Source organism: Ovis canadensis, chromosome 1 (assembly GCF_042477335.2).
Source record: "Ovis canadensis isolate MfBH-ARS-UI-01 breed Bighorn chromosome 1, ARS-UI_OviCan_v2, whole genome shotgun sequence".
In the NCBI taxonomy this organism is placed as follows: domain Eukaryota; kingdom Metazoa; phylum Chordata; class Mammalia; order Artiodactyla; family Bovidae; genus Ovis; species Ovis canadensis.
Window position 1 is genome coordinate 182,548,435 of NC_091245.1, and position 25,449 is coordinate 182,573,883.

General features: G+C 38.7%; 1 protein-coding gene across 48 annotated transcripts in view; it reads right to left on the reverse strand.

Annotated features, from left to right (window-relative positions):
- ZBTB20 (zinc finger and BTB domain containing 20) overlaps nt 1–25,449 on the reverse strand; it is an 838,712-nt gene that overhangs the window by 267,518 nt on the left and 545,745 nt on the right. Inside the window, exon 3 of one of the 48 annotated variants that reach the window (XM_069553963.1) lies at nt 13,462–13,632. The exons of the other annotated variants lie outside the window; for them this stretch is intronic. The gene's annotated coding sequence lies outside the window, so the exon portion shown is untranslated. The remainder of the gene's footprint in view (nt 1–13,461; nt 13,633–25,449) is intronic. 48 annotated transcript variants of the gene reach the window in all.

Below are 25,449 nucleotides of genomic sequence, written 5' to 3' on the forward strand. Positions count from 1 at the left end.
GAAGCTTTTTCACTTTGAAAGTCTCCCATCTGCTGAGAGCGCCTTCCCTTGACCTTGATGCGCTGTGTCATTAAAAGCAACCACATTTTCAAGATTAGAATAGTTAGAACATGGTTTGCTTGTACATTTACTTCTCCATATTAGAGTTGTGCAGTCTCCACATTTTACATAGAGCAATCATGCCAACGCCCACAAACAAAATTCTTCCTCCTATTCAAAAGCACAGGGGTAATTATTTTTTTAACTTGCAGCAGTGTGGTTTTGAGAAGCCTCACTTGCCTTATTACTAGCATCATAGTAAGTCTTGATATATTAATGAATTACTTTTCTTCATCTGATTCCTTTTTGGGTACCAGGGACACTAGAAGTTACTTGAAGAATAAAGTTTCACAGCTCAAATACGCTAAAGGAGTTTTGTTTTTCCATCAACTTTTCAATCACTTCTTAGTGCTTTTCTTTTTATGATAGGAGATAAACTGAGTTCCTTCCATGAGAAAAATAATTATTTTCTGTGTTTTTGAAGTCTTTTATTTTGAAGACAAAATTAGCTTTAACTCAAGTGGAAAATGCTGTAAAATCTCAGATACTGTAATCAGTGACTGTATTAAAGCTCTCAAAAAGTCTGCCAATTTCCATGTGAGGCCACAATTCAGCCAGAATCACAAAGAGACATTCTCCACCTTACCTCTGGCCATTCTAACATTTTATACTGTAAAATTATGGGTCAAGACAACTATCTCTATCATGTTCATACAAATATGCACACACACACACACACACTGTTATTTTTTTCTCTGTGACTGTGTAATAGGCAGAGAGAGATTTTGATTTACTCTAGGTTAAGGTCTAGCAAATATGTAAAAATGGGCATTAAAATTTTCTGATTATAAAAGTAGTGATAATAATCATCCTCAAATACTTAGCAACTAATTAAACACCTGTGGTATACCCCTACAAGGAATACCATGAAGTTGTTAAAGAGAATGAAGTAGGTTTATATGCTATATGACAAGATATAAGACATATACTGTATAGTCTCTCTTGTATGAATAACATGAGGACACATATAGGTACAAACTGGCACATACACAAACACTGTTTGTGGGGAGGATGTATGAGACATTTAAGATTGGAGGGATGAGGAGAATTTTACTTGATGCTGGGAAAGACTGAGAGCAAGAGGAGGAGAGGAGGACATGGTTGGATGACATTATTGACTCAAGAGATATGAGTTAGAGCAAATGCTGGGAGATGGTGAAGGACAGGTAAGGCTGCTCCTGCTGCTAAATCACCTCAGTCATGTTCGACTCTGTGTGACCCCATAGATGGCAGCCCACCAGGCTCCCTCGTCCCTGGGATTCTCCAGGCAAGAACACTGGAGTGGGTCAGGTAAGCCTAGTGTGTTGCAATTCATGGACTTGCAAAGAGCTGGACATGACTTAGTGACTGAACAACAGATATTTTTTCAATTACATGTTTAAAAATTAATGCCAAAGTGCTGGGAAGACTGGATAACTACATGTAAGAACATGAAATTAGAACATTCTCTGTAACACCATAAGCAAAAATTCATTCAAAATATATTAAAGACCTAAATGTAAGACCAGATACTATAAAATTCCTAGAGGAAACCATATGCAGAACACTTTTTAACATAAATTGCAGTAGCATGATGTTTGGATCTGTCTCCTAAAGTAAATGAAATAAAAAACTAAACTAAACAAATCGGACCTAATTAAACTTAAAAGCTTTTGCACCGAGAAGGAAATCATCAACAACATGAAAAGACAACCTACTGAATGGGAGAAAATATCTGCAAATGATACAACCAATAAGGGATTAATATTCAATGTATATAAACAACTCATACAACTCAACACACACATACACACAAACCTGATTAAAACAAAAAAAATGGATAGAAAATTGAATAGACATTTTTCCAAAGAGCACATGTAGATGACCAATAGGCATAGGAAAAGCTGCTAAACATTGTTAATTATCAGGGAAATGCAAATCAAAACCACAATGAGATATCATCTCAAACCTGTCAAAACGGCTATCACCAAAAAGAACACAAATAACAAATGCTGGAGAGGATGTGTAGAAAAGAACCCTACTATGTTGTTGGTATAAATGAAAATTGGTGCAGCCACTGTGGAAAACAGTATGGAGGTTTCTCAAAAAACTAGAAACAGAACTACCATATGACCCAGCAATTCGACTCATGGGTATATATCTGACAAAAACAAAAACACTAATTTGAAAAGATAAATGCATCTCAATGTTCACAGCATTAGTCATAATTGGCAAGATATGGAAACAATGTAAGTGTCCATCAACAAATAAATAGATACAGAACATGTGGCATGTATATACATTACATGTATATTATATATGTGGCCACACACAGTGGAATACTGCTCAGTCATAAAAAGAAAAAATTTTGCCATCTGCAGCAAATAATAGACTTGGAGGGCATTAGGCTAAGTGAAACAAGTCAGACAGAAAGGCAAATATGGTATGATATCACTTATATGTGGAATCTAAAAAATGCAATTAGTGAATAAAACAAAAAGGAAGACTCAGATATAGAGGAAAAACTAGTGGAAACTGAGGTTACCAGTGGGGAGAAAGAAGGGGGTAGGGGCAATAAGGGGTAGGGAATCAAGAGGTAAAAATGCTTAGTATAAAAGAAATTACAAGGATATATTGTACACAGGGAATGTAGCCTACGTTTTATAACTATAAATGGTTATAACATTTAAAAGCTGTGATTACTATATTATATACCTATAACTTATATATATTGTATATCAACTCTATTTCAATTTAAAAATTAATGCCAATAAGGCTATCTGAGTACAAAGTTATGAGAGAACTTTTTCCTTGTTTTTCTCTGTATTAAAAAACAATATAGGAACTAAAAAAATCTTCAAAATAAATTATGTAAAAGTAATTCAGGTTAGTTATAAGAAATTTGAAAGCACTAAAAAAGCATAAGTAAAAAAAAAAAGCTTATAATTCTCTGACCCAACAGTAACCACTGTTGAATTTTCGGTGGGTTGTGTCCAGTTTGCAAAGTCTCTTCTCTGTTCTACTTCAGAAATTAAGAAGGATCCTTTTCATTCTTTTAGGCAGAGGGACCCAAAAGAGTTTCAGGAGATGTTTTGCTCTATAGCTTCCTGAACACCCTCCAATACCACACTTTTTTTTTTAAAATTTCTAGGACATTCTTGGAGCAGCATAAACTATATGTGACACTTCCCAAAATTTCACAGGTCTTCCTTCATCTGGTATTGCTCTTTGAAAAGTGTGATCCCTGTGCTACCTCCTGATCTCCACAGAGTTGGAGCTGAGGGGACCTCATGATGCCCCACAATTATTGTAATATTTGCACTTAAATCATTTCTGGAGGACTCAGAAATGCTCTGTTCTCCTGAACATACAGAGATGCTTCTCTGAAAAGTATCTGGCCTTATAAGATCTTGAAAAGTGAAGGAAGAACACAGACATAGAGGTGATATACATTTTTTTTTAAGCAAATGACCTAATGATTACAACACTTTTATTTGCTCAGGATTATTTTCTGAAAAAGGGTATTAACCCTCTCTTCCATGTAGACACAAGAGTATTACTGTTACTGTATACCCTTTAAGTACTTTATCCTCCTCTCAACAAATTTAAGCATCTTCCACCTTCATTGTTGCTGTTCTTGAAAATAAGAAAAGACTGACAATCATTATCTTTATTATGGGTAACGTCCATTGATTGCTTTCTGTGGGTTAGGCAGTTTACTTACAGTATTTCATTTCTCAAAATACTCCTTTTGGTTATTATTATTATTCCTTTATTGCAGATGAAAAATCTCAGATTCAAGAATATTAAAAAACTGCCAAGTGTCACAAATCTAGTTAAGAAGCAGATGAAGACTCAAATCTATACCGGACTGACTTCAAACCTTACTTAAGATTATTTTTCAGATTAAATTTATGTGACTCCTCACTCACAGGTGCAAATCATGCCCAGAGTTTTCTTCTCTCTTCATTATCTTTCTAAAACTCGTGTGTGTGTGTGTGTGTGTGTGTGTGTGTGTGTGTGTGTGTATGTAGGAGAGAGACAGAGAAAGAGAGCCTCAGATAAAATGTCATCAAATTTCTCTAGAACTCCATTTTCCTCACCTCTAAAATTGATAGCATCTACCTCAGAGGTTTATTGTGAGGACCAAATGAGATAATATAAGTGAAAGCACTTAGTATACCTAAAATAAAACATCATCATTACTGCTGTACAAGTTTCCCTCCTTTGCATAATGGATGTGTTCTAGAGAAGGTGATTATGAAAATGTATAGGCTTAACTTCTATTATCAAATCACAGAGCAATTGCATTATAAAATCATAGAAAAAAAGACTCATAACAGATTAGAGGAAGACTTGATGTAAGGCAGGGGCTCGGGTAGAGGTTGGGTCTATGAATGTCATACTGGGAGCAGTCTGGCAGCACTTTCTAGATTCTCTTATCTCCCTCTCCTCAGCCTCCTTGGTCTAGTAATTTCTCAGCTCAGTTACTCTAGCAGTTTTCTGAGATGTTTTCCTTCTTTTCCTTTGTCTGGTGATGAGGCCCAATGGAATTTGTATGCAACAGTATTTCACCTGATGGCCCTATCTCACACATGATACAGAATGTTAGAAATTCCTTTAACCTGAGATTTCCAACTAAATTCGTTAGCGCCCTACTTTCTCTGAATGTTTAGTTATAAGTTTCAGTCATATGTATTAATAATATTTCATTAGCTTCCTCATGTTTATTATTTTGAAAGCCTTCTGGGTCAGAAACTATGTCTTCTACTTTTTTGGAAACCCTACACTTACTAGTGAGTCCTATAAATAAAATGAAACTTTAAATAGTACTGACTTCACCTTCAAATCATAACTAAACCTGACTCTGGGCTTGGAGTGCTATTTTCTCCCTGTGGTCTCATCAGATATGAGTGTGTCATGTTACTAACTGAGGCCAAACTATATGCTCCCACAGTTCACTTCTAACAACTGGCTGCGTCTCAGTACTTGCCTTTTCTTGAGGTACCAGGACTTATTGTCATACTGATGCTTTAATTTTCTCAGCACATCTTTTACATGTGGAAAATATTCAGAAAGAATGGAATTTTTAAAATAAACCATGTGCTGCCCAGATCTTAGGAAAAGCTGTGATGTTTGAAAGCATCAGATTCAACTAATCAAAGGCATGGAAGCCTTATTAAATGTATTATCTTTAGAGCGCAGGTAGGAAACAAGATCCAACCTCAGCATACCAATGGGTATCAAGCGAGAGAGGTCAGCAGATCCTGCACCCTTATGAGGTAGTTTAGACGTGAGTGTGGAGTCTTAGCCATTGGGCCACCAGGGAAGTTACATTAGATACATCAGCTATAAGTATTCTTAATTTCTAAAAGGAAACCTTGTTTCAGGTTACCTTACATATGCAGAAGGAAATGGCAACCCACTCCAGGATTCTTGCCTGGAGAATCCCAGGGACAAGGGAGCCTGGTGGGCTGCCATCTATGGGGTTGCACAGAGTCAGACATGACTGAAATGACTTAGCAGCAACAGCAGCACATATGATAGCAGCTTGGAAGCCACCAGACAGCCTCACTAGATCAATTCTAGATCAGTTCTAGATCAATTCAAACAAGGCCCATTAATATTTTATTTAATATTTTTCATAAGACTATGGGATCTACTCAGGACCACTTTTATTTTACTGCTTGTTCATTTTCCCACATCAGTCCTCTCTCCCCCCATTTTACCATTCATCCATTTATTCAGTATATAAAAATATTAAACACCTAAGGGGATGGGTATATAGATAGATGGTTGATAAACAGATCAATCAATCAACAGATAGATAAATAAATAAATAGTAGATAGCTGGCTTGACAAAATATATGAGAAGTGACCTTAAGAAATGTAAGGAAAGAGATTTCAGATAGAAAATCCTTTAAACCAGGTATTAAAGGATAGATGGGATTTCAAGGTATACAAAGGGAAGATAAATCATTTCAAGAAGAATAAATTGTATGAACAAAAAAGGTCATCATTGGGAAAAGCAAATCATTTGGTTCGTGAAAGAGAGCAGCAAGAAATAAACTGGTAATATTTAGGCAAATTAGGGCTAGATCACAGGGGAACTTGAGTGACAACCAAAGAACATCACTCTGTTAATAAACTACATCTGAAGGAAGCTCAGTAAACAACTCAGAAGTACTATAATTATAATAGACAGTATTTATTATATCACAGACTCTGAGGTTTGGGGCTCCATGGGGGAGACGCTACATTAGTAGTAGAGAAAAGGTCCTCATAGCTATTGAGTCTTATTTCAGCTAAGGTTCCACCTATTAAGATTAATCATATCACATGACTTAAACAAGAATCTTACCAGTGCCTAATCACATTAACATTGGTCCTTCATTCTCAATAATAAAATGCAAGAATAGTAGACTGGGTTGCCATTCCTTTCTCTAGGGGATCTTCCCAACCCAGGGATAGAATTCAGATCTCTTGCATTGCAAGTGAATTCTTTACCATCTGACCCACCAGGGAAGCCCAATAAATTCTATAGCCTTGCCTAAAGGCTGATGAATCTGGCTTCAATGGGAGAGCTGAGTAACTTAGGCACATGTGAGATGTCTGTAGTCAAGTTTGACACAAGCTGAACTTGAATAGAGCTAATATGTTCACACATAATTTGTTACTTACGTATGTTTAGCTCTGGTTCTTTCTATGATACAGAAGATCATTTCAATGCATTTGGAACTTTAAGATATCCTCACATACCCTTCAAAGTTTATTGCTAAATGTGTAGCATTCTTTGACTTTAGTCATCCAAAAAATACCCCTTTCCTAGTACTTCCTTTCCCCCTATCTCTTTCTTGTTCTTTATAGTACTTTCAGTCCTCTGATATGCTTTATATTTGGCATGTATTTGTTTATTTTCTGCCCTTCTCCTCCAAATATTAGCACTTTGAAGACGAGTTATTATTTTTTGTTTTCTTGGTATGCGTCTGTTTGTTCACTGCTATAATGCCAGTATTAAAGACAGATACTTGTTGAAAGACCACTTTTGAAAATGAAGGTAAATACAGAAGTTCAGTTCAGTTCAGTCTCTCAGTCATGTCCGACTCTTTGCGACCCCATGAATCGCAGCACACCAGGCCTCCCTGTCCATCACCAACTCCCGGAGTTCACCCAGACTCACGTCCATCGAGTCAGTGATGCCATCCAGCCATCTCATCCTCTGTCGTCCCCTTCTCCTCCTGCCCACAATCCCTCCCAGCATCAGAGTCTTTTCCAATGAGTCAACTCTTTGCATGAGGTGGCCAAAGTACTGGAGTTTCAGCTTTAGCATCATTCCCTCCAAAGAAATCCCAGGACTGATCTTCAGAATGGACGGGTTGGATCTCCTTGCAGTCCAAGGCACTCTCAAGAGTCTTCTCCAACACCACAGTTCAAAAGCATCAATTCTTTGGTGCTCAGCTTTCTTCACAGTCCAACTCTCACATCCATACATGACCACTGGAAAAATCTTAGCCTTGACTAGACAGACCTTTGTTGGCAAAGTAATGTCTCTGCTTTTGAATATGCTATCTAGGTTGGTCATAACTTTTCTTCCAAGGAGTAAGTGTCTTTTAATTTCATGGCCGCAGTCACCATCTGCAATGATTTTGGAGCCCCCCAAAAATAAAGTCTGACACTGTTTCCACTGTTTCCCCATCTATTTCCCATGAAGTAATGGGACCAGATGTCATGATCTTCGTTTTCTGAATGTTGAGCTTTAAGCCAACTTTTTCACTCTCCTCTTTCACTTTCATCAAGAGGCTTTTTAGCTCCTCTTCACTTTCTGCCATAAGGGTGGTGTCATCTGCATATCTGAGGTTATTGATATTTCTTCCGGCAATCTTGATTCCAGCTTGTGTTTCTTCCAGCCCAGCATTTCTCATGATGTACTCTGCATATAAGTTAAATAAGCAGGGTGACAATATACAGCCTTGATGTACTCCTTTTCCTGTTTGGAACCAGTCTGTTCCACGTCCAGTTCTAACTGTTGCTTTCTCACCTGCCTACAGGTTTCTCAAGAGGCAGGTCAGGTGGTCTGGTATTCCCATCTCTTTAGGAATTTTCCACAGTTTATTGTGATCCACACAGTCAAAGGCTTTGGCATAGTCAATAAAGCAGAAATAGATGTTTTTCTGGAACTCTCTTGCTTTTTCCATGATCCAGCGGATGTTGGCAATTTGATCTCTGGTTCCTCTGCCTTTTCTAAAACCAGCTTGAACATCTGGAAGTTCATGGTTCATGTATTGCTGAAGCCCGGCTTGAAGAATTTTGAGCATTACTTTGTTAGCAAGTGAGATGAGTGCAACTGTGTGGTAGTTTAAGCATTCTTTGGCATTGCCTTTCTTTGGGATTGGAATGAAAACTGACTTTTCCAGTCCTGTGGCCAATGCTGAGTTTTCCACATTTGCTGGCATATTGAGTGCAGCACTTTCACAGCATCATCTTTCAAGACTGGAAATAGCTCAACTGGAATTCCATCACCTCCACTAGCTTCGTTCGTAGTGATGCTTTCTAAGGCCCACTTGACTTCACATTCCAGGACGTCTGGTTCTAGGTGAGTGATCACACCATTGTGATTATCTTGGTTGAAGATCTTTTTTGTATAGTTCTTCTGTGTATTCTTGCCACCTCTTCTTAATATCTTCTGCTTCTGTTAGGTCCATACCATTTCTGTCCTTTATCAAGCCCATCTTTGCATGAAATGTTCCCTTGGTATCTCTAATTTTCTTGAAGAGATCTCTAGTCTTTCCCATTCTATTGTTTTCCTCTATTTCTTTGCACTGATCGCTGAGGAAGGCTTTCTTATCTCTTCTTGCTATTCTTTGGAACTTTGCATTCAGATGCTTATATCTTTCCTTTTCTTCTTTGCTTTTTGCTTCTCTTCTTTTCACAGCTATTTGTAAGGCCTCCCCAGACAGCCATTTTGCTTTTTTGCATTTCTTTTCCATGGGGATGGTCTTGATCCCTGTCTCCTGTACAATGTCACAAACCTCAGTCCATAGTTCATCAGGCACTCTATCTATCAGATCTAAAATATAGAAGATGGTGAGCCAATACTAACTAGACTGTGGGAAAATAAAGTTTTCTATATAAAACTTCCGTCCAAAAATTCACATGCTGTATCATTTGAAAACATCATCAGCTAATGACTTCATGAAGTAATTTTCTATAGAACATATTTTATTATTTTTTTCTTTCTTAATTTATTAATTGGTTTTGCCATAGAACATATTTTAAAATTTTATCTATTTGCTTTTTTTTTTTTTTTTTACTGTTTTTGAAATAAGAATTTCATTCTTTCCATTGACTGCAGATGGAAATCATAGCAAGGAGAGATGCTTTGGGGTACAGCAGATCAATTCAGGACTTCTGACTCCAGGGGCTAGGTTCTATGCACGATTTTATACCAGCTTGTAACTCATAATTAATAAGATTTTAGTGCTGAATTGCATAGGATACTAGAATTCAAACCAATAAATAATGTCATTAGCTTGTAGCCTCTGCTAGGACATGGCTTTCTTACAGAAACAAAGAAACAAACAGCAATCCAGAAAGAAGAAAGGTGAAGACCTTGAAAGGCTAAACACTGCTATTCTTAATTTTCCTTTTAAAATACAGATTGGCCTTTTCATAGTAATTATATTGATGCTTTTGGAAGAAAATGAAAGCGTTAGTAACTCAGTCGTGTCTGACTCTTTGTGACCCTATGGACGGCAGCCCACTGGGCTCCTCTGTCCATGGAATTCTCCAGGCAAGAATACTGGAGTGGGTTGCCATTTCCTTCTCCAGGGGATCTTCTCAACTCAGGGATTGAACCCAGGTCTCCTGCATTGCAGGCAGATTCTTTACCCTCTGAGCCACCAGAGAAGCCCCTGAAAGAGAGGAATGAGATTTAGTATACAACGCAAATGATGGGCTTCCCCGGTAGCTCAGCTGGTAAAGAATCTGCCAGCAACACAGGACACCCTGGTTCCATTCTGGGTCAGGAAGCTCTCCTGGAGAAGGGACAGGCTACCCACTCCAATATCTGGGGGCTTCCCTGATGGCTGAGGTGGTAAAGAATCTGCCTGTAATGTGGGGAACCTGGGTTTGATCCCTGGGTTGGGAAGATTTCCTGGAGGGGGGCATGCCACTCTAATATTCTTGCCTGTAGAATCCCCATGGACAGCGGGCTACAGTCCATGGGGTGGCAAGAGTCGGACAGGACTGAGTGACTAAGCACAGCACACACAGCACATGCAAATAATAGCAGGTCAACCATAGCTTATCCAGCTCTGGGAACATTATGGCTTTTCCTTCCTAGGTCCTCTTTTATTCTGAAAATATCTTTTGGATTAGAAATATTCAATAGATTTCATTTTCAATACAAAAATCTAAACTATCAAAGTGTCAAAAGAAAACATTGACAAATCCTTTCATAATCTTGGCAGTGGAAGAACTGTTTACCTGACTCAGTATCTAGAAGCCATAATGGAAAAGATTGGTAAATCTGATTATATTAAAAGCAAAGTTCTGTATGGCAAAAATATATATCTCATAAGCAAAGTAATTAAAAAAAAACAAACTGGGAAAAATATTTGCAACTCATATAGAAAAAAATAGCAATAAATCAATAAGAAAAAGATCAAGGACCTAATTAAAAGAAAAGACAAAAGGTAAATAGGTGCCTATAAAAAACAGTTACCAAAATCATTAAAACATATTAAAAGATTCTTGGCATCACTCATGATAAGGAAAAGGCAAATTGAAAATACAGTGAGATATCATCTTTTACTTATACAATTGGCAAAAATCCAAAATTTAAAAAAATACTACTTTGTTGAGGCTGGGAGTAAAAAGGCACTTTCATATATTGCCAATGGGAGTACTCAGCAATACAACCCCTGTCGAGATCCATTTGGTAAAATTTCTCAAAATTTAAGATGCATGTAATCCTTTGACCAACAATTTTACTTCTGAGAATTTATCCTGCAAAAAATCTGCACATCTATGAAACGATTTATGTACAAGGTTGTTCACTGGAGCATTGTTTGAAATGACAAAAAATGTTTATAAATAGGAACCGGCAGAATAAACTATGATACATTTACATAATGGAATACTGTGCAACTGAATAAAAGATTAATGTAGCTCTCTATGTACCGGTATAAAAAGATCTCCAAGATATAGTGAAGAATGCAAGATTGAGAACTGCACTGAAAATGCACTGAAATATGTGAGATGGCTAATTCAAGAATAATCTCATATAAAAGTGAAAATGAAGTGTCAGCTATGACAAAAAGGTTCCCTTGCTCCCCCATCTTTTAGCCACTGGTGTAGCCAATATTTGGGCAAATGTGGCCAGCGTTCAGCATCCCTGGGACTCTATCACCTTGAATCATAAAATGCTCTAGGTTCTTCCCTCCCTAGCTCTTTAGCTTTCTTATGATATTATTAGACACCTGCTCCTTTCTAAATCCAATAGAGTTATTAGCAAAAATCTAAAATGCCATAAAATGTTTCAACCGTGAACTTGTTGGGACAAATCCCATCTAAAAGTCTGGCGTGATTCCCAATATGTTCTACTTTCCATGTGTTGAGTGGAAAAGATCTGGTAATCTACTTGTTACTATAAAAGAAAAAGAAAACACATTCCTCTAGGAGTCTATATGTATTATTGAAAATAATAGGTGCAATATATTTATCTGATAATATTTATCAAGATTCTAAAATGCTCAGGTGATGTCTGAGCACTGAAAGTAGCCATGAGGTTATTAACATGAGACAGAATATAGCATTAAGCTGATGATGTGTGCTGAATACTTTGGAAGCTTATATAATCAGTGCATTATGATTAAGAATAAATTTAATAGCAGCAGCCTAATTGTTTGTCAAATAAGCAACACATTCATTCACTAGTCAGAAATTATAACAGTAGTCCAACAACCCATTCCCCCAAAGGTTTCCTCATATTTGTAGTCAGACTGCTATTTGGAAGAACCCAGAGATCACAGGAAAAAGCAGGGGTTATACTCCTAAGTTTGATTTCCTATTTCCTTTGGGTCATTAGTTATTTTGGTAAATGGGTAACCAGTGGGTTATCCCTCTGGGTCGAAATGTCTTCCTCTGTGTTCTGTTATTTATTTTAGGCAATTATTTTAAAACAATGAGGTAGGTAGGTAGCGAGTATTGATTGATTCTTCACTAGGAAAACATCCAGTACATTCTGGGTATTTTGCGAACATTAAAGGTACAAAGATGAAGGATACAGTGCAGGCGTACATACCAAGTCGCGTCAGTCATGTCCGACTCTTTGTGACCCTATGGATTGTAGCCACCAGGCTCCTCTGTCCATGGGATTCTCCAGGCAAGAATACTGGAGTGGGTTGCCATTTCCTCCTCCAGGGGATCTTCCCAACCCAGGGATCGAACCGATGCTTCCTGCAGCTCCTGCATTGCAGGCAGATTCTTGACAGCTGAGCCACCAGGGAAGCCCAAGGGATACAGCGTGTGTGTGTGTAGTCGCTCGGTCAGGTCTGACTCTTTGCAACCTTTTGGACTTTAGCCCACTGGGCTCCTCAGTCCATGGGATTCTCCAGGCAAGACTACTGGAGTGGATTGCCATTTCCTTCTCCAAAAGATACGGTACATGCCCTCAAATATTTTGGTCTATTGTTGAGAATGTAAAATAAATATGCAAATAATTATAACATGGGGGTGATGCCTGCTATAAATGAGTTAAGTACAAATCACCATGGGAAAACAGAGGTACAGGACACTGACTTTTAGTGAGGTGAGGTGGAAAGGGACACAGGTAGAGGCAACAGAAAAAAATAATTTACAGAGAAAGGCAGAATATAGTCTATGGAGGGAACTGCAGGTGGCTCCAGACAGAGCTCTGGGTAGCATTTGGAAATAGCAGGAAATGAGGCTTCAGGTGTGGGTAGAGCTCACCCAGGTTGTGATGGAAGTACCACTTTAGATAAGATGATCAGGGAAGGCTGAGACCTGAATGAAGAGAGTCAGCCATGCAAAACTCAGCAAGAAGAGCATTCCCTGCTGAGAACTGTACTTAGTGTACAGATAAGTCTATTCCAAGGAGTGGTTAGAGGGCTAGGGCTCTGATTCCTGGTTGTCAGAGATGAGCAGAACTATTCCAAATACTATTCCCCTGACTTTTATCTAATCTCATTTGTTGTCTCTGGAACCATGGCTCTTTCCCATCAATGAATTCATTCAGTCCCTGTAATCAACTCTGATTAGTGTTGTTTAACATCAATCTTTTCTACTTTTTTTCAAAGAAAGATACCAATCAGTTCTGCACACCCCTGCTTGTTAAAAGCAGCACCTCTCCTGCTGACTTACCATTCTCTTAATCAAAAGGGCAGGAGGAAGCAGTTGGGATTCACTTTTCTTTTTTTTTTTTTCCTTTCAAAGTACACAAATGTCAACTTCCTCAAGGATGTTTGGCATAGCAGAGTTCAGTCATGTAACGCACAAAGTCAACTTGATCAAAAGGCTGCAGGCTGCCCACTGCTGAAATGGAGGGAGAAAAGGAAACTGAGGATTTCTCTGAAGTGTGAATGAGTGCAGAGGCCACTGTCACATGTGTATTTACACTGAGGACATGCTGAGCCGACAAGGGAGCTCAGGAGATGTATACCTCTGCAGCTATGCTTCTCTATCTGCACCTTTGAAACTCAAGCCACATTCTGTTTCCTTTCCTACTTTTATTGTTATCTCCAGCTAAGGACTTTTTCTTTAGCTTTGTAGCAACCCCAAGTTATGGACATGTATAGGTATTTAAAAAATTATTTTGACTGCCAGTCTCCCGATGTTTAGCTGAAGAGTATAACCATCCTTGCCCCCATGAACTTGAAAGTGTCAACATGGAGAACACATTGCTCATTCATTCACTCATACCTTCTCTTACTCTTTTAACAAATCAGTATCCACAATGTGGCTGTCAATATGACAAAACCTTGTCAACAGTTCCCATGGAAGACACTTCTGTCAAAAGCAGAAAATTAATTTTCCAAAGAGTTTATTATTTTAGATTAAACCATAACTCAATTTGATTTCAGAAATAGGTAATAAATCTGTAAACAATACTTAGGGATATGTCTAAACCTGAATACATATTCCCATTAAGCTCAGAAGTCATCATATATGGTCCCAAACACAGTTGAAGAAGTTATTTCATGTTTGTAACAATGTAGAGCTGGTATAGTTCACAAAGAACATTTTGTGCAAGCTCATCATTGTTATAATGTGAAAAAAAGTGACAAGAAGGGGCAAGGTCACAGAGCTCTGAGTTCCAGCCAGAACTAGAATTCAAGCTCCAAATTCCTAACCTAAGGACTTTTATTTCATTTATTAGGTAGGTCTGAGGGATGGTGAAAAGAGGGATACAAAGTTTTAAGGTCACTGATATGGAGGGACAAGGAGAGACAAAAGATGCTAAAAAATCACTGGCCTAAAGAAAGGCTCTCCTTTACTTTCTTGAAATGCCTCTCAAATCTTGGGAAGAATGTAAGAAGCGTGTATATAAGATCATCATTCCCACCTCTTTATATGTTCTGAAAAAAATCTCAGAGCAGTGTTTTCCAAAATTCCTTGATCATAAGCATCAACTGGGTTTCTTACTTCAGATACAAATGCCGAGGTCACTCCACGGAAGTTCCTGATTCTCTAGGTCTGGCTCGGGGGAGGGCGGACCCAAACAATGGGTATATTTCATAGGTGACTCTGATGATTCTTAGGATCAGGGATGTCTGGGGAAACAATGTCCTAGACAAACCTTTGCCACAGCAGCTAGAAAATTCTTCATTCCTAATGAACTGTCCCATTTCAATGTTTCTGTTATGTCTTTTAAGCAAGTGTAGGCGGAGAAGGCAATGGCAACCCACTCCAGTACTCTTGCCTGGCAAATCCTATGGATGGAGGAGCCTGGTGGACTGCAGGCCAGGGGGTCGCTAGGAGTTGGACACGACTGAGCGATTTCACTTTCACTTTTCACTTTCATACATTGGAGAAGGAAATGGCAACCCACTCCAGTGTTCTTGCCTGGAGAATCCTAGGGATGGGAGAGCCTGGTGGGCTGCCATCTCTGGGGTCACACAAAGTCGGACATGACTGAAGCAATTTAGCAGCAGCAGCAGCAGCAGCAGCAGACTCTCATAGCAAGCCATGAACTTACAAGTTCTTTAACATGACTTTGATACATGTACAGAGTTTTAAGGGCTTTTAGCAACAGCGAAAGTTCAAACAGGGTTCTTACCTAGCTCATTCTCATAGAAGCAGCAACTCTCAGCTCCCACTTATCAATCCCTAATTTATTTTTATAAACAAGCTTTTGCTCAGGCAACATATAATAGAGTATAGGACTCCTTTTTTTTTTTTCATTTTTAGTTCACTGTCTGTCTGTCTGGTTGATCAAATTAATTTCTACACTGCTGAAGATGATATTCAGAAAAATCGGCCTGTCTTTGCATAGATATTAAGAATAATAATGAGGAAGGCATATGAAATAAAAATGACTAGGAAAAGAAAGTTCTACCTTTGAACCCAGTCCCTTTTCTCCTGTTCAGTGAAACATCTGTCATATATCTTTTTGACATATAGAAACAGGCCCTTTTCATATCATCTCTCCTCTCTTTGATAAGACAGTCTATTTCTTTCTAAATTCTCCCTGAGACTAACTCTCCTGTTTTCCTACCGACATTTTAGAAAGGCAAAATCAGCAAACACTGTCTCAAATGAGCTCACCTCTTGTATCTTTCAGTCAGACTTTTGTTAAATGGATAAATGCACAGACCCACTAAAAAACCCAAAATACGCCCATCACTTCTTTTACAATAATGCCACAATCTTGAGGAAAATTGAATTTTGGGGAAAAGAACGGTCCATGTCCTCATATAAGCATGAGAGGAGGGGCAGTGACTAAAGAGAAGATCTGTTAGTTGCTGTTGTATTGTAGTTATATTAAGAATTGCACAGTTTCCTTTATCAAATTAAACTGGTAAACAAGCCTAGATAAAAACACATGTTTGCTTTGATTGTTTTCCTCAGTTCTACACAAAGTAATCATAAATTCAGTTTGCCATCATTAGTATGTTTTCAGTTTTGGGGGAAAATATCTTTTTCCTCACAAGGACTATTCATACCGAGATGATGAAGTCCACAGTCAATGATGTATGTAGTTGTAGGGGTGTGGCAGCTACTAAAGTAAGCACCTAGTTTAGTAGACTATTAGAATTAGGAAGCTTGATGCATGGCAATTTTTCCTATTGGGAGGGAGTGTGTCTCCTGAGTGGGGCAGAGGCTGAGAGGCAGTGAGTGGTACAGCCTGCAGCAGGAAATACACTTGACAGGCAGAATCCAGGAGCATCAGACAGCCTCAGAGCAGCAATACAGTGCCAGGAGACAGCAGAAACGTGTGGGCCCTTGAGGCATGATCGAAAGATGATCGATGGTGGGTGACCACGGTTTTTAAGAGTCCATCCTCAACAACAATAACCTTGGCCACTGCAACACTGGTAGTCAACATTTAAAAAAATCTCTCTAATTATGTCAGTGACCAGACTAACTGCCCAGGTTGGGCTGGAACAACAGCTAACAAGCTGCCCCTAGCCTCCTCCAGGATTCAAATGATAAAGCCACAGCAATCACAGTGGTGGTCGCAGCAGCAAGAGCACGGCTTTGACCTGCAGTTCTTGCCCATCAAAGAGCTGCGACCTGTCTGCTCCCACTGACAGGCAGATAAATACAGAGATCTGTTGGCAAGTACATATTTATGTGTAGCTACAGCTCCTTCATCCAGACCTACGGAGAATGCATAACAGCTTCCAGTGGTGTAACACATGCATCCACTAATGGGGTGAGACCCATTACTCACAAATGGGTGAAAAGAAGCATCAATATGCAGGTCTTAACCCCAGTTTGTGGGCAGAAACCTGTCATTCCATTGCAGGCCGATAGGTCTCCTATTCAGACAGTCCTTGTTTAATTTTCCAAACACCCTTCCTCTAAATGGTGCCACTCTATGCTGTGCAGACAGACAGGTTTGACAGGCAGAGCCATCTATTTCACACTCCCTATGCCAACTGCTGGGAAAAATTAGTCTCGGTAAGTACCCGGGATTGACTTGCTGGGGAGGCAAACGAATTTGGCACTTAGGAGGTATTTTCCATATCAGAACTTGGGATGTAAGCCTCACAGAGGGTTGTTCCTATTCAAAATGCATGAAGTCAAGAGAGTCCAAAAATGTGTACTAGTGGTCTACTTCAAGGCATATCCTATGCTGAAACCAGAAGATAAAGAGAAAAGCAAGGCATGGTCTTCTCTAGAAGGAGTTCTGTGTAGGCAAGAAAAGGCAGTCACTTAAAGAACCATAAGATGAAATGGGGCACTTGTCTTAGGAATGGAACACAGCAATGTGTACATATGATTCTTGGCCAATAAAAAAGTTGAATACAGATGTGATATGCTGGCCAAATTGTTACCCTTCAAGAAATGTCAGAACTGTCCAAAGAAAGGCCAGTTGAGTCCATGACTGATAATAATGGCACACAGCAAGAGACAAGTTAATGAGCACCATTTCTTACAACCAAGTACAAGGATACCTTTGGGATCTCTGAGACTGTTTAAGAGTAAGAAAGACAAAGCTTGGGATGTTCTTGAAATCTCTGCTAACATATAGTCTTTACTGAGGCTTCCTTTTGATGTTGATCTGGTTTAACTGCATAAGGGAGAAAATGTGGGGAAAGGGTTCAACCACTATTTCAGGAGTTAGATAGAGTTAAGAGCTATATAGTTGAGAACAGTCCTCTAGAATCTCTCCGAGCAAATTAGCATGCTTTGATATGCAGGATTTCCCACAGAGTCTTGCCTATCAGGAACCATAAGTATGAACCCAAAGGAGTCTGTGTGTCCCCTGTTTATTCCCCAAGGAGTCGAACTTCTAGAGCACATTACATTGTTCAGGAATATAATACAATTAAGCCCTTACTGATTAGAGGCTTGAATAAGCCTGAGGGTCCATTCTCCATATTGATCCTGCCTTATAAGTAGTGATGGACTTCACTAAAAAAGCAAAGAGGATCCCACTTTTAGGAGACACTTTCCAGTTAAAGTTATGGCAGGACTAGGGTTACAGTTGGTAGGAAAGAGACATGGAGAGTGCTGTTAATGTTTTTTAAAATGTCCCTTTCCTATTTTCACAGTCATCCTGTTTTTTGAGTTTTGGTTGCTCAACATCTGAGTGACCATAACTGCCTCTCAGTTGGCATCTCTGACTAGTCTTAACCCCCTCAGTCCACACTGCACATTATAGGCAGGTTAACTCTTATAACGCCGCTTTCATTTATTTTTGCTAGCCTCACTAAAAAGTGTCAGTTATTCAGCAAATCCATATTGAGTTCTAACTGTGTAACAGTCATTGTTCTCATCAGCCATATAACATAGATTTTAGACTCCACCTGCCTTTTAAAATTCATGTCCTAAAAATCTTCAGCAACATGGATCTCATTTCCAATTTCATTACTTCCTATACATATTAACTTCATTCCCATTGCTGTGCCTTCTTTCAGGTTAATTTCTTTTTCTTCTTTCTCTCTATTTCTTTGTTATCTGATATTACTTCACTGCATTCCATTTTCCCTTCGCTCCAAAGCACCCTTAAGTTTTCAACCTTCAATGGCCAGCTTTTATAGCTACAGCTAAAGTTCTCCCTCCACTGTCAAGCCTTCCATATACCATTAGAAGAAGCCACTCTGATGGGAATTCTCACAGCACTCACTGCCTTTCTTTACTGCTCGTTTTGGTGCATAATAACAAGCTAGTGATTTCTACCTAATTAGCTTTAGGATCTAATTACTAATCTCTGCAATAAGATTATACAAACTAGAAGCTCCTTGTAAGCAGGTATGGTTCTGATGATGGTGACACTTGTAATTATTGTGAGATATAATAATTAAGTTTAGCATCATACTCGCTTCTAAATTTAAATTGTACCTCTTCTTTTAAAAACTTTTTCTCTCTTTATGAATCCTGTTAAAAAAAAGGTAACAAAAAGAGGAACACAAATACATTAAAATGTAATGGCAAGTGATATTTACCAGTTGCAATGATGTTGGATTTTGCTGTTAGTTTCTCTCCTTTTGACATGGATATTTACTATTATACATACTCTACACTAATGCCAATATTTCCTAATTAAATTTTATATTAATTAAGTTTTGGATGGTAGCATCAGCCTAGGGGTAGAGCAGGTATAGGGCAAGTGAGACCAGGTTCAGGATATCAGATCTCTGATATTCATCAAGAGGCTAAGATAAGGACATTGTGGCGGCATAATGAATGGTTCAACACATGGTCTGCCAAGGTGGATGAATGCTGTTTCTTACAGATAGGGCTATCAGGTTTCAATTATGATTGAGGTAAGCATATTTTTCTCAAAATATAATCAATATAGAAAAGGATATGTGAATATATGGCATGAAGAGCAAAATCAAGGTTAGAACCAAGGGTATCAGATTAAAATACAAGTGGATAATATCTTGTAAGATTAAAGTTCAAGTTTCGAATGGGAAGAAGGTACAGGCAGAGGCATAATGAACACAGTTCTGAGGATACTGTCTGTGGATCCACAAAGGAAAAATGAGGAGGGTAAGACAGGAGAGTAAGCCTACTGTAGTGACTGGATATCAATATTGAGAGCTTCAAATTAGGCAAGAGGAGAAAAATAGCTAGCAGAGTCTGGACTGGAAGACAGAATAGTAACATTGAAATTAACATACAGGTGAAGCTTAAGCCCAAGGCTGAGGTAAGCAAGCATTAATTGGACAGGGTGTGTGCAAGTGTGTTTGCCTGTGTGTATTTGTGCATGCACACACATGCGTAGGTATTTCCCTGACATGTATTAACTGAGAATATTAACATTATTCTTATTCTATAGCAAAAGAATAAGTGATGAAGACCAGGATGATAATGGTAATTATAATAGCAGCTAATGTTTATTGAGTACTTACTGTATATACCAGTAAAACATATAAATATTTTACATTTATTGGATAATTTACTTTGCATAATAATTTTATGATGAAGGTATCATCCTCATCTCCATTTTAGGTACTAAGGAACTAAGGCACAAGAATGAAATAGCATCCCTAGGATCACAGAGCTAGTGACCCAGAGACCAGAGAGTGACCCAGACCCGGAGAGTCTGCCCTCCTAATCACTCTGCTGTGCTGCCTAAATCCAGAACAACAGGAGAGTTGTACTTCCTCATGATGGGGCTTATCTATGTCTACATGATCTCTCCTTTTTTATTCCCACAGATATAGACGATTTGAGGATACTCTTACTAAGAACAGGAGCACTTCTCAGAAATGCGACAATGACATATTATGTTGTTCAGGAATATAATGAAAATATTGTGGTAACAGATGAGAGAGATTCAGCTCTTATAGACTTTAGTTTTTAATTATACTATGTAACCAACAAAGAAATATTGTGGTGAAGCAGCAGCAGAACAATAATCAGGCTAATACGGAAAGTCAAACTTTAGTCTCTGCCACTAACTGTGGGTCCCACTATCTACCTCTCCACCCTCCATTCCTTTTCAGGGTGATATAAGGGTTTATAAGATGACTGAAAAACACATTTTGCCTTATGAGGAGTCAAATTCTATTACTATTGTGGATTTCTGAATCATGGTAATCCTTTGGGAATTTGTATTTAAGGCAGTATGTAGATGGGACTTGGGACTGTCCTCCCACGTCCAGGAAAGAGAGTGACCAAATAAAATGTTAGCCATCATGACTGATAAGTTCAAACTCCAATGTCTAATTCTGTAGTGGCATCTCTGGACAGAGTTGATAGTTAACATGGGGGCACAAACATTTTCATTAAAAACCAAAGAGAAACATACATAACTTTGAATCTTCCCTTGTTGGTCTCCTAGATCAATCCCCAAACATCATCTAATAAACATGATGACAATTTGCAATTTTATTTAAATTTCTTTAGTATATAAACATTCAAGTCAATTATTTTGGCTTCCAATTTTCAGCTCGACTATATCTCAGGACAGAATGGACTCCTTAAACGTCTAGGGAATCATTTAGATGTGGGGCATTGTATCATCTGTACCTTACTGGGTACTACACTAACTCTTCAGTACTAGTATTTTCACAAGTGAGCATGGGTCAAGGCAGAGAGAGGAAAGAATGGGGCAAATACTTACAAGCTGTAATCCCTGTTGTAGAGGTAGGTCTAAAGGTCCCTACTTTTCTAGCCTCAACATGCTGGAAGACTCTGACCTTAAACAGAATAGGGAATGTCTTCAAGTAGGAAAACCAAAACACCTGTATTCTGAACCTGTTGGAGAATTTCTGGCCCTTTTTAACACTTGACCTTCAATGAATAATACAACTGCTTTTAGCCCTTAGCTCACACCAGTTGCAAAGGTGACAGATACCTGTCATATTTTAGGACAGCTTATCATCTTAACCCCTGGAATGATAGAGTATTTATAGACACAAAGATAGAAACATAAAACACATATGTATAGGCAGGAGTCCCTTGGAGGTGGCAATTAGGACTAGGCAGTAATTTTAGCTTGAAGTTCCTATGACTTAAATAGCCACTTGAGCTCTGGTCTCACAGTTTACGATGTCAATAGAACCCCTAAATGAAATTACAGCCTTCTGATACGCAGCAGGATATCTTTCTTTGCCATGCAATATACACGGCCAGGAGAAATTGCTTTGTACATGGAGTTTCACTAAGGCAGAATTTATCATAAGGCTGCTCTGCTAAAATATCATTAGGCTGTTATTCACTGGATAACACATCTAATGACTCGGGGTGCACTTGATAGCCATGTTTCAGTGAACACACATGCACGCCCTGATGTGAACTGGGCACTCCAGTGCTTCAAAGCACTATCGATTTCAATTCTACCATAATTTACACCTGGCTTGTTTTGCCAATAGTTTGAACCCATGCTAACACTGGAACATACACATACAAGTATTAGAGGAATCAGAAATGAACTGTGTTGCAGAATGCATGCAGCAGACTTTCCAGGATTCTGCCTTTATCATCTCCCTTAATGCTACTTAAATATCTTATACTATTTTCTCTGTTACGTTTGTACATTTCTTCTGTTAGCACTGTCCATTGTTGATGGTGATAGTAATCTCATATTTTTACACACTGTGGGTACTTCCAGGGAAGGAACTGGGTGCTAGTCATCCTGGTTCCTCCAACATCTAGCACAGCACGTGGAACATAATAGTTGCTCATAATAATTTTGTTTAAGTCTCTTCTTCCATTCTCTGTTCCATAAATATGGTTTACTCCAGGGGTTTGCTCTCTTTTGCTTTCTACCAATACATTTTCCTTGAGAAAGGTCCATTCTTTAATTTTAGCTATGATGCTGAAGCTGACGCTTTAGATGACTGCCGAACTTAAGTCTACTCCTGACCTATCTACCACTTCCCTGACTAAATCCAACAGCCTGCTAGGCATCAGTCTCGATGTTTCCCCAACATCTCAAATTGAACACATTCAAAGACAAATTTATCCCCTTCCTCCAGCCTACAAGACCCATTCCTCCTCATAGCTATCTTGCTTAGTTGTAGAAGGCAGAAACTTGGGAGTAATCCAAAATTCCTTTCTCTTGATGCCCAGCCCAAAGGTTATTAAGGTGTGTCCATTCTGCCCCTTATCTCTTGAACGTGTCTCTTCCTTTCTATTCCCATAGTTATTGTCCTAGTTCAGAGCTTCATTGTGTTCTGTCTTAACAATTTTAGTTGCCTCCTAACTCATTTTTCTGTCTCTCTTCTCCCATTCCTCCAATCATCCTCCACCCTGCTGCCTGGGTGATCTTCTATAACACAATTTGATCATTAACCTTCTCTACTTAAAACTTTTAAATGGCTCCCCACATACCCTAGGATGAAGTTAAAAGTCTTTGCGTGGCAATCAAGACCCAACAGGATTGTCCCCTGCCTACATCGATAGCATAATTTCTCCACACTCCTCTACTAAACGTTAGTGATACTGGTCCCCAACTCTGCTATGCTATTTCCTACTGAAGTGTCTTTGCCCCTGCTGGTCCTCTTACTGAATGTCCTTCCTCCCCCTGACCATTTGGGAAAATCCTTCAAGGCTTAGAAGGGATTTATTAGCTCTTTTATGAAGCTTTTCCTAACTCTACCACAAAGTACATTCAGGTAAACTTTTGCTATTTTGTGCCTCCAAGGTTCCTGGAGCATCCTTCAGTTACGATTCTTAGCATATGGCATTATCCCAACTTGTTTCCCTATCTGTCTCTCCACCAATGAGCAACTTGAGGTCATGTCTTTTAATTTTTGTATTGTCAATGACAAGACCAGAACTTTCACAACAGCATATAAAGGCCTGCGTGCTCAGGTTCCCACTGCCTCTCCTGTCACGTCTACCACTCTGCTGCCTGCCCATTCTCATCCTGCTACAAAGACTGCCTGTTACCACTCAAACTTGCCTGACACAGCCCTGCCCAGGGCCTTTGCACTTGCTAGCTGCGGATCAGGAATGCCTTTGCCTAGATATCCACAAGACTTGCTTCTTCACCTTTCTCAAATGTTGTCCCCTTTGGGAGGCGTTCTGTTTCCATCATTTTAAAATCGCAACCTTAGCCCTCACACAACCTCTATGTCTGTCTCTCTCTCTTTTCACTTTTCTCCATAGCACTTACCAGTGCTATCTAACATACTTTATATTTTACATATGTACCTGTTTGTCATCTTTCTCCCTTGCCTAAAATTCAAGTATTTTGAGAACAGAGACTTCTGTTGGTTTTGTCTACTGTAGTATCCCTAACCCTTGGAAAAGCCCTAGGTTCACAGTATGTGCACCTTAATAAATACTTATTAATAAATGAATCAATCTTAAACTGCTAGAACAACACCTGACACAGAATATGGTTCAAAAGTGTTTCTTGCATTAATAAGTATATGAGTGAATGAATGAATGTTAAATCGGCATTTAATGAATGTAAAGAAGAGACAGTCTTTGTAATCTGATCCTGATAACAATGCTGATAAATAAGTCAAATGGGTACTATTATCCTCATTAGACAAATGAAGTAAATGAATAAGGTTAGGAGCCTAAGTTAAGGCAATGTGGGTAGTTGAAGCTTTGCTACTCTTTTTCAATTCACTGTTAAAAGGAAGAGACATTTTTTTGCACTCTGTTCATGATCTATGTCTAACATTTATTACACTATTTTGGTTCCTTTTGACTAGGAAGGCAATTAACAGGAGATGCAAGGTGCTAACACTTTTTATTACAATTTGTGTCTTTCCTTATTAGGTGCTTTTCATAAAAACAGATCCTTTTCTTTCATTTTCAAAAGTGGATTAGGCACTCATACAATTTTGCCCCTCAGAGTTGTTTGTACATGACTACCCAAGAGGGCATCATGCTACAAATCCTGCCAGAATGAACTGGAAGGTGAGTGTGGCATTTGTAGATTGAAAATGAACAGGTTGTTTGGTGCCAAGTTTGAGCTAATGGAGATGTCCTCTATGTGTTAACACCCAAAGGAGAACATATTCAACAACAAAACATTTCAGTTTTTGGCATGTCTATGGAGAGTTAACTTTCCATTGTTCAAGGGTTAATTATCCATTATGTGAATCATTTCTCTTTCTCCCTCTGGCTGCTTACATCTAGGAATTCAGTTTACTAGAGGATAAAGGGGAAAAATAAAAAGAGAAGGAAATAAAACCAGTACATTTCATTTATATATATTAGAAGCTCTAGAAAAGAATTCAATGTAGGAGACAGAATTAGATGTAGCTTAGTGATTGCTACGTTGATTGACCATTGATGACAGATATCATTAAATTTCACAAGATATTTTGGGTTCTTTTAATTATCTTTTATTAGGGTCAGTTTGTTGTATATGAAGTTAGTCTCTGGATGTTATTCATGTCAGCAGGGTATGGTTTAGGGTGCTGGAATGGTTCCCTCTCCTCCGATGTGTCCAGAGCACCAAATGTGCCCTAGGATGCTCCAGCTTACTGATTGAAGAAGCACCTAGAGATCCCACCAATTTCTTTATGCATTCATGAGAAACAATTGCACTTGGCTATTGTCGGTTACTATTTGCCTAAGATAGGGCATTTAATTAGTACTTGTTAAGCCTTGAAAATCCCATGGATGGAGGAGCCTGGTAAGCTGCAGGCCAGGGGGTCACTAAGAGTTGGACACTACTGAGCGACTTCACTTTCACTTTTCACTTTCATGCATTGGAGAAGGAAATGGCAACCCACTCCAGTGTTCTTGTCTAGAGAATCC